Raw genomic sequence first — 18,925 nt, 5'->3', positions numbered from 1 at the left:
TCTTGCGGAGAAGGCAAATCGTGAAGAGCAATGTTTTCACAAATCTCTTGTCGTGGGAAATTCTTAGCTTTTTTAATCACTTTAAGTGTTAATAAAGCGAATGATTAGCATGTTTAGGCTTACCGTAGCTGTCAATGATGAATAAAATCATTGCGTTCATGAATCAAGAGTGAACATACTGTTTGTACACTAATGATAAACACTTGGATGTATTTTATTTTATTCTATTCCATACACTGAATGCTAGCAAAAACGCTCCTTGAACATTCTTACGAAAAGTAGTTTTTCCAAAACTATTTATTAAAATAACTATTAAAAACTAAACAATAGTAAGAGTCACCTTTCCAAATGAAGTGCGTATAAAGTTAATAGCTAAGCTAGAGATTTAAAGAACAAAAAGCATCAACGATAAGACAAAGAAATGTTGGTTTTTATACAAACGCTCAACCGTAGGGATGAGAAGTAGACTGATGTTGTGAAAAACAGCTGCCGCTTGAAGCGGGTTATGAAGAAATGTGAACGGGCGAACGCGCTGCTGTGAAAGACGATGGTGGCTTATACAATGCCGTTTAATTTATCACGGCCCAGAAAACAAGGACTGGTCTGGTTGTCTACTAAAGAAAGAATAAAATGGAACTGTGTAAAAACGCAATGAAAAGAAGACTGAATAAAAAAGTGCAAAACGAAAAAATGAAGCGAAAGTAAACTAAAAAAAGTCATTTGATATGACGAAGTTGCGGTAGGAACTGTATAGCGAATAATATGCTTGAAAAAATATGTTTCAAACTGTTGAGATCCTTTTGAGTCAAGGCAGAGATGAAAGTGTCTAGAAAATTCAAGAGTCAAGGGTAACCGCATTGGGTTCTTATCGTATTTTGAAGATCGCTAGAGGATTTTGAAAGTGAAGTACACCTTTCGGGCTGCAGAATAATTTTAAAAAGAAAAGTCCAACTTTTTATCTCTTCTGCTTCACATCGGAGCTGAACTCATTCTCCTACTTACGAAGAAAAGAAAAGAGTTAGCGGTAATAACAAAAGAAACGGAAGTCTCTCCTGAGGATAACGTCTACTACGGTTCCATCACATTCGGCTACTGCAGACGGGCAGATCTTTTTTTTCCTCTGTTCACGCTGTTATATCAATTAAAGCAATTCTTCCGCACCACTAATTGAATAATGAAACCAACTCTTCTCTGTGTTATTGTGTTTATGTTGTCGAATTCCAAATTATGTAGTTTTCAAGAAGAAGTTTTTAGCTTAAAGCTGGGCTGAATATTATTGAATTATAATCATTTCATGCTTTACACGGTCATGTAAATTACTTTCTTGAACGAACAGTTTACGAAATAATTAATTGACTCAGCATATCGAGTAATTATTTATCCTAACATTCGCTGCCACTTTGCAATGACGTGATTGCCCATCGTGTCTTAATGCACTTTTCTATTATCTTTCATTACAGGTAAGTTCAAAAGCACCACAGGATCCTAGTAATGGATTGCGTGAGTATTCAGCTTGATGAATCGTTACTTTTGCCGGGCTGCTTTATGTTTGCTTTCGCATTGCCCTACTAAGCCACTTTAATTTGCTATTCAATCGCTGGTCAATTGGCTGCTGGTCAATTGGCTGCTGTTCTTTTCAAACAATCAAATGATTTATGATGGATAAGCGAGAAGTTCAAATGCTGATACCGTGGACTACGGCAGCCCCCCCTTCCCACCCACCTCAACATACCCGCAATGAAGACGTTCATTATCATAGACAAGTTTTGACAGTTTGTATTGAGTTCGACCGATTGTTTAAAAGATGAATTACATGCTTCACAATACTTCCTGGTTCAGTTTTTGTGAATAAGATCAACCGTAACAAACTCAATCGCTTTAATTGTGTACCGATCAAGAAACACCCAGTTGAAAAAAAGCAATCAAATTCAAATTAACTTATCACGTGCAAACTCTTTGCTCAACAAAAGTCCCACATTAGGTTATTCCAAGTTAGTTTGTAAGTATTGCATTGATATAAAATATTACAATGATTAATTTAAATGTTTTTATTATAACTATCGTACGGTTGTTAAGTTGTTAGAATCCATTTAGCTTTGATGATTGTTTAATTCAAACAAACAAAATTAATGTCTATATCCAATTAAGAAAAGTGTATATAGAAATTTTCCCTAGTTTTTAAATTGTCAATTTTAAAATATAAAGAATGACTTTGGATTAACGAAAACATCACAAACTTCTGGTGTAAGACCTCATCCTTTAAAGAAATAATGCTCTTTCTTCAACCCTTATTTCCGTCCCCGGGTGCCATTGTCTTGGAAACAAAAGAGAACTTCCTTGCTCAGCCACACTCCCACCGATTTGCCATTCCGTGGGTGCGTTTGACGGGAAGAATTAAACAACACCGGCATTCCATCTGCAAACTCCCATTTCGCTCCAGTTGGTTCAGCTTTAGTTGCCAGAAAGTCAGTAAATTTCACTCACAAATCCAGCACCAACAAGGAGCGTCCGGGAAAACCCTTTCCTTCACTATGTGGGGGTCGACGCAGCGCGTAAGGTTTAATTGACGAAAAAGCGTGCGCGGGGAGACGCCGTGGCTTTCGATGCAAAGTAACAATAGGCACGCATACGCACGCAAGCACGCACGCAAACACAACCGAAGTGTGGTGTCCTGGGCGCACGCACAGCAGCACGTAGCCACGCGTTGTACAATGACGAGTAGAACAGTGTTAAATGATGAAGACGGTACGCCCGGGGGGAGGTTTCAACACTAGAGCGTGGAAAGCAGGATCCGTCGTGTAGGACAATAAACAATGAAATATGATTTTTGCTCAAGAAAATTCAATTAGTTCTCAGGCGAAGGAGGAAGCCTTGAAGTGGGATGGCGGTTGCGGCCTGGTTCGGTCTCGTTCGCGCTGCAGAAATGATCTTCAATGAAAACGCAAATTGGAAGGTTTGAGATATCACCGGGTTGGGTTTGCAGGGCTGACGGGGGGAGAGGATGCCGGGGTGGTACGGAATTTTTCCTCCACCACGTTGAGCAGTGGAAGCGTAGCGCTAGAAAGCGTGCGACTCGACATCGAGCGAGAAGGAACGTGTGAGATTGTGCAGAGTAAATTAAAATGAACCTGCTTCTACGCCCGGCGGAAGTGAAAGCTGGGAAAATTAATCTTAATGTATGTTGCGCGGCCCGCGTGTGGCTAGGATGTCTCGTGGCCTTAGACGCCACCGAATGTTGAAGAAACAATTAGTACCAGAAGCGAACCGACGGAGGGCGCCTCCGGATAAGACCTCGCTAATCAGTGCACAAACGCGATGGTGGGCGGGCAGGAAAGGGGCCAGGAATACCACCTTTCCCCAGCTGGCCATGAGGAAGCGTTTCCCGGCCAGCACACCACACCCCAGTGGAAAAACTGGCTTATCCGACCGGAGCCCGGATGGAACCGGATCCACCTCGAAGGCACAATCCGGTGCGTACCCTCGTAGTTCCGGGGGCCTGTTGAAGTGGGAGGTGAGGCGCCACCGAGGGCAGGCGGGCAAGATGTAGGCGCACCACGGTTGTGCGAAGAAAGCATTTCGTTGTTAAACTGTCAGCCGGTCTTACATGCGTAACCTCCTGTGCTCGGCGGCCGTAATCATCGTGTCTTGCGGACAAGAACCAGGACGAGGGACGGGCGGCTCTGGCATCCTGGGACGGGGGCCCGTAGGTTGTGCTAACGGGTTTATTCAAACCGCTTTTCACACACAAAAGGTAAAGTGTTTGAATGAAGGGACGAAGGTGATAAGTTCGAGTCGGATTTCCCTTTTAAAGTGCGTCATAAAGCCATTAACGAGACATGCTGGCGTACAATGCTTGACGGGGAACGGGGTTTGACGGGGCCGGAGAGGATAGAGAGCTTAACCAGTGTGCCAGAGGTGTGTGGATATCTTTGGCTTTGTTCTTGTTGGTTGGCAGTGATGTGGTAATAGACGTAAGCTTCATGAAGAAAACGAGTTCATAATTAACATATTTTAATTTGCTTTGAAAATTGTATGTTTATGAACTCAACATAATACTCGTTTTTTTAATGCTGTTTTGGTTTCTAAATTTAACTAATAATATTTAAATTTTATATTAATAGATAAATAATTACCTGACACCTTCTGTTCTTTTACATATACCTTTTTGCTCCTTGTAACACAAACGAACTATACCCCGAGTTCGAAACCGTGTTTCTAGCAATTTCTCACTACCAGTTAGTGGAAACCCACTCCACCCCCTTGCCGCAACCATAAAAAACAACAAAACCCACAACGAAAAGAAACCATGTTGGCACCTTTTCTTCCAGCAGTTTTCCTTCCACGACTCCAACCGTCCGTTTCGGCGCCCGGCAAAGCGCCATGAAGGATGACGACGACAAGCACGACAACACCAGCGTCACTCGAGAAGCGATGGCGAGCTCATTTCGGGTGTATACATATTATGCTCGGCTAATATTTGCACAGAATTTATGTTTAATTTTATTTGCCTATGCAAAGCCCTCCTCCTAACCTCCTCGGCTTCCGCTCGCCCACCGTTCGCCGGGGAGGGTTGTTTGTTACCGTGTGGGGGGGTCGGGGGTTGGCTGTGGGTGAAAATCAGAATGAATAGGGCCATGCCGGTTGCGCACGGTGGGCATGGGCATGAAATAACGCACCGAGTGGCTGTAATTTAGCGTCCTTTTGTCGCTCATTGCGGTCTGCCGGTGATGGGAATGGATTTCACCTCGCAATAACGTGCCTCGATGTGCGCTTCCCGGCGTGACCAGGACGATACGTTTAGGCGACCCGTCGGGCTCCGGTTCGGAATAGTGGCGCTGTTTTGTTTTTATTCGAAATAAATAATAGTAAATTTATGCTCAAATTACTCATCGTGATGAACACATTTGCGAAATTTCCGCTTTCCATCCATCGCCTGCGCCTTGCGGACCTGGAGGACCTAGAGTTTCCCCACCAGAAAACCTGCCAGCGATAGAGTGGAGCGAGTCGTTTGCAAACCCGGCGCGGCATGTGCAAGCTTGTTGAAGTTGCTTCCGACCGGTGATGAAAGTTCCCTTCCACTTCTTCACGCTCATTCGACGGTCGAAAGGGGTTGCGGCACGAAGGAATCTTAGCGCTCGAGAACCTGCACACAGAACGAAGGCTGCTCGCCGCCACCAGTAAGTGGTATTAGGTACAAAAGTGCTAAGACTTGTTCTAAAATATGCTGACTAAATTGGAAGCAAACGCAGGAGCGAGAAAAGGTTTCGGCAAAGGGCTACACCGTGCCGGGGTTGGGAAGTTTCCCGGTCTCGTGCAAGGAAGTTGTGCAAGTGAAGTATGCTTCCTTTGGCCCGGTTGCGAGAGATGCCTAAATTAATTTAATGTCGTAAGCACGGAAAATGGATGGAACGGGCGTGGACGGGGACCAGACCCAAGGCAGGGGAAAGTGCCTTCGTATTCGTCAGGCTGCCGCAGCTCCCCCACGAGCCGGAAGTAAACGTTGTTGCCGATGACGCGAACTGGGCTGAAGGAACTCTTCTGCTCATAAAAGCTATACCGGTTGGGCCCATTTGCTAGCGCTTTGAAATATTTAGCGTAAAAAAACCCGAACACACATTCCCCAGGGAAACACAATATGACCGAGCAAGTCGAGGAGGAAATGGAGGGAAGCAAGGGAACGCAAAACGAACCGCAATTCGTGCACGTCAAGAGGAATACAACATTCATCGGAAGCTTTCCTCCATTACAATCCTCCCCTTTCAAGGATAGCCTCACATATGGAGCGGAATGGGGGAGGGGAAAAACACACACACAAATGATAACTTGGCCAATGGAGGCTGAAAAACTGCGAGAAGAAGAAACCCCCGAAAATCTGCCTTATCATGGTTCCATCTGACGAAGATGAACCTACTGTCGAAGGCACAAGAGAGGAAAAAAACAAAGCCGGAAAAAGAGGAAAAACGACGATCACGCACGTATGACGGGTGACGACGTCCTATTGCCGCTTGTCACGACGTGCCATCACGACCCGGCACGACGCACACGCAGATCATGATGAGGTATTTGACGATAATGACTATGTTTGAGGAGCGAGAGTGTGTCTGTGCGCCATTGGGAAGCGGAAAACTTGGGACGGAAGGAAAATCCCGTAGCAAAGTGACCAGGAAATACCGTCCTCGTTTATCATTCCGAGGGGAAATGGAACCGTGGGCGGCTTGGTGGGTGAATTTAGCACAGTCCTAATGATGAACTGATTTCCCCTAAATCACGCCAATCGCCACTGTCATCGATGTGTGTCAAATCGAGTTTCTCCCGGCCCAATCCCAGTTTTTCGTTCATTAAATTCCTGACGCCGAGTTTCGCTTTCCACCAATAATCATTTAGTACCGAAATCTTAAATGTACTACATTATTACGCTGTTTTCTAGCGAAGTGAATTCGAGTGAATTTTCACCTCCCATCCGTGGACTTCGTGTTTACTTGCGCACATCCGAATCGCACCAACAGTATCGCGGGTTTTCAAAGGTCCCATCGAGCTCCGGGGACGCATGCCGGTGACAGGAATCGTTAAGCAGCAGCCGCAAGGGCCCGGTGGAAGCGACGCAAGCGAAGAGGCAGCGAGTAATTATTTGACATTAAATTCATTTGAAATTTAAATATGTAACTCAGGCGCGAACTTGACGTGAGCCGTGAAAATTTCTCTTCACGCTCCGGCGATGGCGAATATTAACCCCACACTCGGTCTCCCGATACCGAAAGGGACAAGATGGTGTCCTTTCCGTCACGTTTTCTGTACGAGACGTGAGGTGAGGATGCCGCCGGGTTTAGGGTTTGGTTGTGACCGGGAACCTTTTGTGCTGGAAAGGGCGAAACCCATTTTCAGTGTCGTAACAGATGGGTCAGTCTGAGGATGTTCCTGGAAGAAAGGAAAGAAAAGCTTTTTTTCACCGTAATATATGGCAGCTTCACGAAAACAGACCATTGACTACGATAACATTGTTGACAAAATATGAAGCTTTAGGAATGAGTCATATTAAAGATAAATTTAAAATAAACAAATAATTGTCTAACTTTCCAGAAAACAATATTTTCAATAAATTGGTTTTCAATCTGGTAGAGGAAGGTTGCAACATCAATCATATTATATTTTGTTTTAACGTTTCTTGTTTTAATTTTTTATAGAAGGTTTTTATAAATCTAGTGTTGTTCAAAACGTAAAATAGTAAATTACAACAGCTGGTTTCTGTGACAGTTTCATATTTTTTGTATTTTTCAAACAAGTTCTGTACAAAACAAAATATACAAAATGAAAACATCCGTAGACAGTTTCATTAGTCAAAAAATAAACTATTCTAACACACACTTTGCCAATATTCACTGCCTAAACCGACCCATATATGGTTGCCTTACGGTCCTCTTTCTCGCCAGTTGTAGGTGAAAATGTTACATCGCACCACCTTCCGATGGAAACATCGAAGTAAAAGATCCCATTTCCTTCCCATCGAAGCGGCTGCGTTTGGCGTTCACTTTGGCATCGAGTTCGAGAAATTCGGTGCTTCGGTTTTGAAGTCGACCTCAGGCAGGTATGCGCGTTCGAGTGAGCTGCTAGAAATTGGACTCGCCCGTGCGTTGGCGCGTCTAGGTTCGAGGAAAGGGCGCATATTCATGTGGCCCCCTCTCACCTCCGAGCGGGTGACGAGCACCGATTCCATCAGGACCGCACCTCCTCACAACGGGTTGGTTTTGTTGAAAAAAGAAACCCGGCTGGATCAGATGCAACTGCATCCGTGCGCCGGTCCCGCCCGAGGAGAGGTTCCGGGGAGCGGGTGTGCGTGGGATGTTGTGTGCATATTTGCCGCGGTAAAATTGCAGTTTGCAACGGGAGCGAGCGCGAAACGAACGCACACCCGGTGTCGGCTACCGCGATTTTGGTGCATAATTTATTTCGGCTCCTGTTATTTCGGCAACCGCGCGAATGTCCATTCGTCAGTGCGGGTGTGTACCACTTTGGACTCGACAGGGTTTCCGGGAACACATTCCGGTGGGTGGGTTGGAAAGAGGTGGGGGGAGGGAAAGTTGATCACCGGAGTGGTGCAGTGGACGCAATTTAAATTCAGATTTCGAACCCATCGTCCCGTGGTGTTGGTTTGCCTTCCATGATGACGATGATGATGATGATGATGATGATGATGATGTTGATGATGATGTTGATAACGGTGGTGATCGTGATGATGCAGTAAGCAGAAATATGGCACTGGTCAGATGACTGAAGGAAAATTGAAGGCGCGAGGCATGCGAGCAGCAGGATATAGAGTAGCCTAATAATAATAATAAAAAGTATAAAACGGGCCCTATATTGCAAATAGCATGCATACATGCACGGCGGAGACGAGTGGCAAATCGCGTATGGCACCTCGTGCGAGGATGTTATTGCGCCCAAAATGATGCACGTGGCAATACGAGCTGAGCGAAAGAGAGGGAGAAACACCCTGGGATACACAGGACGGACGAGCGGGAGTCCATTTATGAGAAGAAAGTGATGCGATATGATTGAGCGATGTTGCGTTTATTGTGTTCCACCAGTTTTCCCACCCGAGTCCCACCGTTACCCCCCCTTGTACGGCTTTTCCTGCCGTCACTAAATAATACGTGCGCGTTGAGCAATTGGAAAGCCGACCGCAGCCGAGCCGGGGACGGCGGGTGAACTGCGGGGGAAAAGCGGGTGGAATGTGCCCCGCGTTTTCACCGGCCGCAGAATGAGATATTTTGTTATTTATTATTAGCATTCACCGTGTGCATTTTCATACAGTTTCAATTTTGTTATGATTGGAAAATATGTTAATTTAAATATTTTATATGCTGCCGGTCATATTTTATTTCCTGTACGTCCGTTTCGATGGCCCGCACCGCAGTCCTCTTCCCGTGTGAAGCCACCAGGGGGGTACTTTATGGCCACAAGTTTGTCTTTCTGACGAAACTGTGCTCGTACGCCGTTCACTTCCGCGTTCTTTTTGCCGAGAGTTTGAGCTTTTCTAACTTCGGACTCGTTTTGCTACAGACACCGGTTAATTTGCTGACAGGCAACGCATATTTACTTGCCACTGGAAAGGGTTCTCTCCCCCCCCCCCCACCCTTTTCTCTGCAGCACGTTAACTGGTGGGAAGGGCGGCGGGAAAATAAAAATAAAAACCCATGCCGAAACCCCCAGACCGGAGCGACCGGCGCCGGTAGCAAATTACGCATTCATTTTGCGTTAATTTATTGATGGAAATTTCGATTTTTATATCGTTTTAACGGAAACTTGTACCGCTCCCGTGGGCATAAATAAAATATTTTCGTTTGCGCTGCCCGTTTTTAAGGTGGCAGTAGCTTTAATATCCACCCTGCAAAACAAAAAACAAGCAAAACCGGGCCTGGAATGGGAAAACAGTGCGGGAAGCGCGGGTGTTGGATGGGTGACGGCCGTGATTGAAACTCTTTACCACATCGGGTTACTTATTTGCAGCCGACCCCGAACCCAATCGGCGGGGATGATTTTATTTATTAATATTTTTACGACACTGTCACACCAGGGGTTTGGGTAAGCGATTCAGCGAAAGGCCGCATGCCTGATTGGAGCTGGATGCTGGCAATCGCTCCCGGACCGTACAAAGTATGTAGAACCGACGAGAAAAAAACAAAACCTGCGCGTATAAAAATGTGCAAGCTCGATCGTTTTCATCAAATTAACAAGCGGAAAATTGATACCAAACCGGACTGCAATTTCGTCGAAGTTAAAATAAATGTGGCGGGGCAACAACAAAACGACGGAAGTGAACGAAAAATGATGATAATAAAAGGAAAATATGAAAGGGTGGGTAATGGAGCGCGCTGCCTTCGGTGGCACCTGATGTTTTCCCTTTTTTGACGTACTGCGGGCTACCATCACATCCTGGGGGAGAGGTCAGCCAAGTGCGTGTACTTTTCGAAATTGAAATGAATGAATCAAAAAATAAAAACAATTTACTCAGATAGAAATAATTTATTTCCTATCGAGCAGTCAAATGGATTTGTGAAAGTTTAAAATCAATTTCTGAAACACCGAAAGAATAATCCCTTCAAAAGCAAAAAAACAAGATTTAAGAAACGTTAAAAAGTAGTAGCCCATTCCGAGGGATTTTTGATTCCATCGGCCGGTGGAAACAGGCACAAGTAGGCTTTGAGAATTGTTTCTAGCGCTTAAAGTTCAAGTGCGTCCACTTTCTCGGAAACGTCAACTCGTGAACGAGGGGAGCCTCTTATAGACTACATTTTGGCCAAATGAACTTCAAGCTCTTCATTCACCCGGGAACCGTACGTACGACGTCAGCTTGAAACGCTCGTGAAAGTGAAAATCTCAACAATGGAGCCTCAACCTTCGAACGCCAGTCGAAAGCCAATCTCAAGCTGCTTCGCTGAAAACTTCTTGAAACGGCATCGGTACCCCAAAAGCCGGGAGACTCGTCGATTTTCGCCGGCGCAAAGTGTAGGTACATCGTTGAGGCAAAAGCCGAAGCACTAAAACAGCCACTTTCTTCGGCCTCATTGGCCATTGTGAAAGTGTGTACGTGTGTGTGTGTGTGTGTGTGTTTGGCTGTGTGCAGTGGCGTTCTGGAGAGGAAGCGAGCGAGCTTAAGAAGTACAGTCTGTGCCGGTTGTAAGGATAAGATTCTTTTCTTTTCCATGGGCCAAGTATTTCCCTCCCGCGAACTGACTTTTGTTCGCACGCGCCTTCTTAAGGAGCTTTCCCAAAAGTACGCAAAAGAGAGGCCCGCACGCTGCGCAGCCCGGACGCTTTCGTTTCATTTCATCATCCAAATCCCTGAGCATGGCATTATTATAAATACAATATGAATTTCCACTCCGTTCGTTCCGACCGGCGGCGGCCGGGATGGGCATGGAGGCCTTATGCTTTAACCGTCCGATCAATAACCGGGTACCCGGGTACCCATTTCAGCTTCCATGGGAGAATTTTGTAACTTTTCTTCCGAATCGTTTTACGCCACTTTAGATCCCCAGAAATGAAGGCTTTTTGCACTTAATTTGGAACACCGTGCATAGTACTTAATAACTCAATAATAGTTATAAGTGATTAAACAAAACTTCCTCCATACAATAACCGGGTACCCGGGTACCCATCACATCACTTAGGTATGAATGCTAGGTTTATGGACAATAATATACCGTTTATCCGCGAATGCCTGTAATTTGTCTTCTGAATACATCAAATATAATAAATTGTATTGTCTTTCAGGCCTTTTAGCAATTTTAATTATAAACAATGCTGTTAAAAAACTAAGTCTTACTAAACCGCTTAGTAACTTTTAACTTTTTTATTTAGGACTTAAACCTTAAATACTTTCGAGAGCTATCAGCTGATCGATGAGTAATGGATAAACTCATCATTCGCTGATTTGGCAACAAATGCAGAAGTAGATAGAATATAGTTTTTATACTATAAAACATTTTATTCCACATATACGTATTCGCAAATAAAATTGTGCACTGCTCACATGTACTGCTTTATTGATTTGTTGTTTTCATAATATAATATAATATATAAGATGCAAATCAAGCGACTTTGAATAGATCTTTTGTAGTATATCTACCAAGCATACTGTCCATGGTGTCCACTCCAGCTTTTGACCAGTTAATCAATTATTCCTGTTTTTTTCTATTCTCCATCACCAATTTTCGCTTCCAGGTGCATTGAGGATAGCATGATCACGGTTTTTTTCTTTTTTGGCATGTAGCTGCACATGGTAAATTTTTCATTGAAGCCGAACAAAGTAGATAATTCTTCACGTTGTTTCAAACCTATCATGGAAGGTGGTATAAATGGCTTATTTTTTCCAAAGTACCAACAATGGTTAGGGTCCAGGACAGTAAACATTTGGCTAATGGCAACGAAGTGAAAAAAATCCATTGTTACGTTTCTGACCCTTTATAACAAGCGACTAAATCCTTAACAATTCTCTTCCCAACGTTCTTTCCACGACCAGCATTCGATTACCCAGTGTAAATCTAGCCATTGAGAGGATACGAATTCACAGCGTCACAAATCCACCAGACTTTAATCCCATATTTGGCTGATTTGTAAAGTATGTATTGTGTAAACCTGGTTCGTCCACGGTACGGGAAAAGCTGCTAGCCGACTGCTAAGTACTCCGATGGTTTATAATTTTTTGCCAAATTACTATTTAGTATAGCCCATATATGGCGTATCGGAGCAGCTTTGTCATCTTCAATGCGCTGGGCATGAGTATTCGCATCATCGAATCGGACAAAACGCATTATGATACTAAACTGATTGATGAATATTACTGCACGATATAGTGGATATGACCACGGCTTACACATATCTCCTGCACTATCGGTATTAGAGTAGTTGACGCTAGATAGACGAATAGCCAGGATAGCATACATTTCTTCCAAATCAATTGCTTTCCACTTCAATAGGTACGGTCACACGAGACGAACCTTTGATGGCGAACCTTTCGCACACTATTACAAACGAATGCCAAAAAAAGGTTCGCCGAACCTTATAGCGTTCACACGTAACGAATCTTTGATGTAGTTTCATTGATAGTTGGTAAGAATAAATCAAAGTAAGCATTGTAAACAAATGGGGAAATCGAACGGAACGTCAAAAAGGTTCGCGGCAAAGGTTCGTGCTATCCACCAAAATCGGTGAACCTTTTCTGCTCGAAAAAGGTTCGCGAACTCTGCTCGATTCACTAACACATTCAAGAAAAGGTTCGCCGAGCGTCCAAATTCGAGCAGGGTTCGTCTCGTGTGACCGTACCTAATGGTTTCTTCCTACATTCTTTTGGTTATACGCATCATAGGATGACTAAGCCTGCTTGTTTGAATGGCGTATTATGTATCGATCATTTGTGGAGTGAAAAATAATTTGAAAGTATCGAGAATGGATAGCATTCTAGTAATCTTCGAAGGTCTACTTTTTTGTGACACTCATCAGATTCTTATGAATCAGAAACGAATTCTTCATTCACATACACTCTTGTAAAATGTTAATTTTTATTAATATACGATCATCTTTTCAACTTTTGGAATGAGTAGGTGCCATCCACGAAAACTACTAGGAAATAGCGCCTTACCGTTTGGAGCTTGATGCAACAACATGCGTGGGTAGAACCAACAATCTTTTGTGCTTTAATTTTTAGCCGTTACTCAAAAACCACCTGTTTAACGGTTTGATGGACTACAAATTTGATCAACTTTTATTTTTCCCACCTTTTTGTTCCCGTTTGACATACAACGGATCAGTGAAGTCCTAATTTTCCCGCGTTTCTGTTCTTGCATGACAAATTACGGAATGACAAATCAAAGTGGATATAGTAAACAAATTTGGTCATGTGATAATACCTAGTACTATAGCATTCTTAGCATTTAACATCAACTTCGATTGCCGGTTGAAAATCGACAATGCTTACACAAAAATCGCTCAACTTTGTAGCGCGCTTCTGGTGGGTACCCGGGTACCCGGTTATGAGACGAAGGGTGAAACTTTGGTTAGTGATCGGACGGTTAAAGCTAGTCTGGTGCAGGAAAAGAAGCAACGAAGGAGCCATTTTCCTTTGCCGATCCACCGCATACATCTTTGCTCATAGTCTTCGGCGTAGTTTTGTTTCGGCCTTGCCTTTCTTTAAAGCGCGCTGGATTAAGGTCGGCAAGCCGTAGTGAGAAGAACCATCTGGTATTGTGGAAATCTCGCTCGTTGCCGGGAACATGGTTTTCCGATTGAAATCCTTCCCCACCCGCACACGGGTAAGCCTTTCGGTTCCCTATTCCGCAGGCATCTTTCGCGCGAATTTCGATTTTTCATCTTCAATTCAAGGCGTTTTCCTCCCTTTCATTCATCCAACACATTTCCCCCTATCGTTCCTGTTGATCACGTCCTTGGGCCGCCTTTTCGTGCCGCTGCCTCTCCTCGGCACGTGCCCTCTTGCACAAAACGGCCCGACCACCATTAAGTATTCATAAAGATATTTTTAAATTATTATTTTTCAATTTCACCCTTATAAAAAATCACATAACTATAAATATCGTATCCATCGTTTTTGCTCCGTGGGGGCTTCTGTTCGAACGGTTTTCCCCTTTTTCTTTTCTACTTGTCGGCTGTTCGAAGTACTTGGTTATCGGTTGAAATGCGAACACGTTTTTCACCTTAGCACCAGCATGAGGAGGTCTTCCTTCTCGGTCGGTTTTGGGGCTGGTCTTTGCCGGTCGGCCATTGAACGGGTCTAATTTGATTATTTATTTTCGACACCTCCATTCAATTAACCCACTTTTGAAAGTGCCAGGCGGTAGTTTTGGGATGAATATTTAATGCATTTTCATTTCGAACCATTTAATACACAAAAATGTGGGATGAAGATTTGACAGCAGGTCTTAAGGATTACAGGTAATTTTTTTTTTAATATCATCGAAGTCTACTTTGTGTAACATAAAATTGCATTCGAATGTAATCCTTTAAAATATTTATGCACTCTCAAAAATACTGCAGTTTTCATGCAGTTCATCTTATTCATGCGCATTTTGAGACCCATTGAAAACCAATTCCATAAATCATTCCATCTCGTTCGACTCGAAATTGCAGAGAGGCCAGTTGTTATTTAGAATATTCTTCGTGAATTCATGCCCGGCAGCAGATAGCTCCTGCACGCCGGAATGGCAATGTGCGACTTAGTACAACTCGTTTGCCTCGGTTGGCCCGTTTTTTTTTTTCGTAGTTTGTTCCATTTCGTTTGCATGTCAACGGGTTCCGGGGGCGATGAAAGCGCACTTTCGTTTGCTAACCCAACCGACCGAAAGTGTACGAAGGTGATTTCATTTCGTTAGCGTTTCACGAGCCGGCACCGGGCTTCAGCACTGTGCCCGGGGCTCGAGGATCCAGTTGCACATACTTAAGAAGGAGGATACCACCATCGTGCAGCATATTTTGTATGCAGTTCACGTTCACGCAGCGCCTACACGGCACATAACTATTTCACCATACATATGTAAATGAAAGTTATGCTCGGCTCTGCCGTTTGGCCCTACCCTTTCGCTTGAAATGTTGCCGATTTTTAGAGGGAGATGTTTTTGTTTGCCCCGTCCCTTCCTTTTTCTTTCCCCTCTTGTGGCACAACCGGGAGTTTCGTTACTCTCTTTTTCTCCATCCTCCAACCGAGACATAACAGCGCCAGCATCGAAAATGTGCGGAGCTGTGGGAATAAAATTTTATCTACCAAACCCTTTGGCATCAGACGAGCATTCTCATTTGGGTTCTGTGTGTATGTGTGTGCGCGCGTGCGTGTGTCTGCCATTTCGGCACGGTCAAGTTTCAGTGCGCGGACTTTTGGACTCCACTTTTAACTCAAGTCCTCCAACGTCTCCTCCTTCGGGCGGTAGGTTGCACTTCGAAATTGGATTGTTTGTTGCTTTCAAACTTGTCTTGTCCTTCTCCGTTTCCATCGATCCCATACACTGAAAGGTCGCTATGGTGCACTGGAAGCCGATGTGAAGGAAGCTTGGGTGGAATTTCCCTCCCAGAGCCGCCATGGAAACGCATCATTACACACTCAGCGCACGTTCGTGTCCCGGGCAACGCGTTGGCGGCTTCTCGTTCGTTACAGTATGCAAATCTTGGAGCAAGAAGATCGAGACTTTACCCCAACGGAAACATGTGCAGTCCCGCAGCGCCAAAGGGAGGAACGAAAGATCATTTCATCCTTCAAGTTTAAATCGATTTTTTGTTTCACTTGTACTTTAAATTGATTTTGGAGTGAAAGCGAATCGAGAATAAATTAACACGGGAACCACGAGCGGTAGGCCAAGCTGAATCGAAATTGATTACAATCTGGGTATTGTTTAATCACTCTGCCCAGCGGTTGTAGGTTGTTTTTCCGCTTAACAGAGCAAAGATATACTACTCCTGATTGAAACAAAATCATGGTAAAGTTTCAAGGAATCAAGACCAGCAATCACGCTACTTTGTGGCCAGTTTATCTTCTTGGTTTCCAAGCATGTCCTCTCCCTTCGCATTTAAACCACTTCCAGTAAAGCAACAATGAAGGTAAATTTCGTTCGAATTCCACTCACGTTCACGCAGGCTATGTAAAAGGAAAATAATTTTACTTTAAAAATACGCCAGCTTCGTGCGTGACCTGCGAAGAGCAGTGAAAAGGTGGAAAATTGCACTTTGAGTATTTTGAGTCTCAGCTAGATAAATCTCGGGCGTTAAATATCACACTTTTGCCGTGAACTTTAAGGATCTTTCAAGCTGTGTAACATTGTACGCTGAACATTTTTGTAACTCCATAAACTTTAGGAATCTTTATTAGATTCTAAAATAAATCTCAAAGCTGTACGTAATTCCTTCCTGCAAGTAAACAAGAATCGACTGACCAACTCAAGGCTTTGCAGAGCCATCAGGCAAGGCTGCATGATTTGGATATATCTTCAAATTAGTCCACGATATTCCTATGTCCACTTTCAGTGATTCGAACACACCACTTAAGTGCATCATTTTGTTGCAATCCACTTACCGCGCAGCGGCTCGCCATGGGACTCGGCAAAGCGATGTGATGTAAAATTCATCCCGTAATCACGCAATGTCATTTGATATCCTGCGGGGCAACAACCGTGCGCCATTTTGCCAATCAGTACTCCACTAATTTGCCCTCCCTGGAGTGTCGGTATTTGAGCTTTCCCCATGCCCATCTTGTTTTATCCCGCTGTCACCGTCCTTCCCCTCGGGGTGTACGGGGGGAGTGGGTGGTACACAACCGTATGGTGGCCAGCTTGCTGGTTGATTTCGGGACACGGACGCGCCGCTCGCACGGCTGATTACATGTCCATTTAATAAAATAATGTGATAATAAAATAATGAATTAATCAAACACGGAATTGAATTTCTTACTCTTCAGAGGCGTCGCTGGCACCCCCTCCCCCTCCTCCCTCATCCAATCCTGGGTCCGGAATTTTACCCGGTCAGTCCCACACCTCGGAGCACGATGCGATAATTGCTAAGGTGATAGCCGGGAGTAATTTCCCGATTGATCCACGCGAGAATTGCCATTTGCTCGTTAGTCGGCTGACATCTGCCGTGCCGTTTGGTGCCATCCACCATCGCCACCATTGCCACCGTGGACCCGGAGGCAATTACGAGCCTCCAGATGCCCATTTGCTTAGTGGACCGACTTCCACTGGGACGGACGGGGGGTGGGGCAAGGGTTGTTCAAGGAACAAAATTCAATTAGCATCCACCGGAGATGTCGATCGGATGACGGAATGGATGCACCGTTGGGAGTTTCCTGTCCATGTGCGCTGGATGGCATTGCCGATTTTCTTTTGCGCATGCCTAGGAGCATATGTTTACTTTGCTTTTCGTGGCCTCTCGTCTGGATGTGGAAGAGGGTTATGAGGGGAAAAAGGAAGCTTTACCGGCTGATTGAAAATTGCTCTTGCAACTTAATTTGTTAATATCGTTCGCGTCCATCGCGCATGTCGGACGTGTGCAGGGTGTCCCTTCGGAAATTGCTTGATGCTCGCTAGCATGTGTCAATCCGAAGGCTTTTTAATTAAAACAGCTTGGAAAAACTGCTTCCAAATTACGTTTACATCGTTTATTTGAGTGGTATGCTATTCTATGACGGATGAAAAATCTTTTGCATCAGACAAAGTTAAGCAATTCCTATACTGGAATCTTTAAATCTGGAAGAAGCTTTACTTTAGTCCTTGACGAAATGCTGCGAAGAAAATTCCATCGTTGACAGTTGTTCCTGAAACACATTCTGGCTTCGATTCATTGTTAATAACGTCGACCTCGTTTTCTTCCTTAGACCCAAAAAAATTGTCTATGACATTACAAGGCCACAAAAGGACCCCGAATCATTCCATTCGTGTCGTACCGACCTTGTACTACATCGTTTCCTTTTCGGATCCGTGGGAAATGACACACATGCTACAGCCTTAACGTCTTCCGACGGATTTTTGTAGTGAGTGGAAAAAAGAAATGTATACACCCACTTCCCATGTCGACAACATCAAACTTTCCATTCCTTTAGCGTCGGGCAAGTTCATGGTCAAACCCCACCTTCTCGGTCGGTGCTCCTCCTCGAAGTTCCTTTTCCAACGTGGACGAAAGTGTCGCCAGTAGCATCTGTTCCGCAACCGGCAAAGGGACTGAATAAAACCCGCCGTACTCCGAAGGCGGAGTGCCACTTCCGTGCGGTAAGGCAGCTTCCCTCTTCGTCGTGGCGATGAATTATTCAGTCGGCCAGCAGGGAAAAGGGTCGGAAGCGGTTAGCTCCGTTTCAATATTGGTAATTTTGTTTGGTAAATTTCTCATTTCTTTTTATTAGATTCCGCCGCGAGTTACCAAATGTGTTTCCGAGGCGTGCGTCGTCCCGCGGTGACATTAGTTCGACACGGAAAAGGAGGGAAACTTTATTCGTTTCTAATTTTGTTTCGTTTCACCTTCTCTTTTTTTCCCCCGTTCGGTCGATGATTTTCTTCTGCTAATGTCTCTCTGTCCGGAGGCCCCGGAGGCCATTACGTGGCGCCCCAACTGTGCGACATAAAACTTTTTACTACTCTGCCCGCCCCACCGACCAAGGCGCACATACACACACACGTATATAGACACCAGGACCGAGAGCTTCAAGGGTGGCAATAGGATCGCTAACAAGTGTGAAACGAAACGCCCTGGACTCGACCGCCTCGGAGTCAACTTACGGAGCGTGCAAATTCCTTCCGGTTCCGCGCCTCATACCAATCCCACCACGATTTTGTCGCACACCACGACAAAGACCACGTGTGGTTACGCTTCCCGAGCGGAAAGCATTCTTTCGGCGTATATCCCAGCGTGCGGAAAAATGCTTTTTCAATCGCATTTGATC

At 44.6% G+C, this 18,925-nt stretch overlaps 1 protein-coding gene across 3 annotated transcripts in view; it reads left to right on the top strand.

Moving 5' to 3' along the window:
• The window catches only part of LOC131293161 (RNA-binding protein Musashi homolog Rbp6), a 527,017-nt gene that overhangs the window by 330,276 nt on the left and 177,816 nt on the right, over nt 1-18,925 (top strand). The gene's annotated exons all lie outside the window — the stretch shown is intronic.

Source organism: Anopheles ziemanni, chromosome 2 (genome assembly GCF_943734765.1).
Source record: "Anopheles ziemanni chromosome 2, idAnoZiCoDA_A2_x.2, whole genome shotgun sequence".
NCBI lineage: Eukaryota > Metazoa > Arthropoda > Insecta > Diptera > Culicidae > Anopheles > Anopheles ziemanni.
The sequence above is the reverse complement of the archived record's forward strand: the minus strand, read 5'-3'. Positions and strand labels throughout refer to the sequence as shown.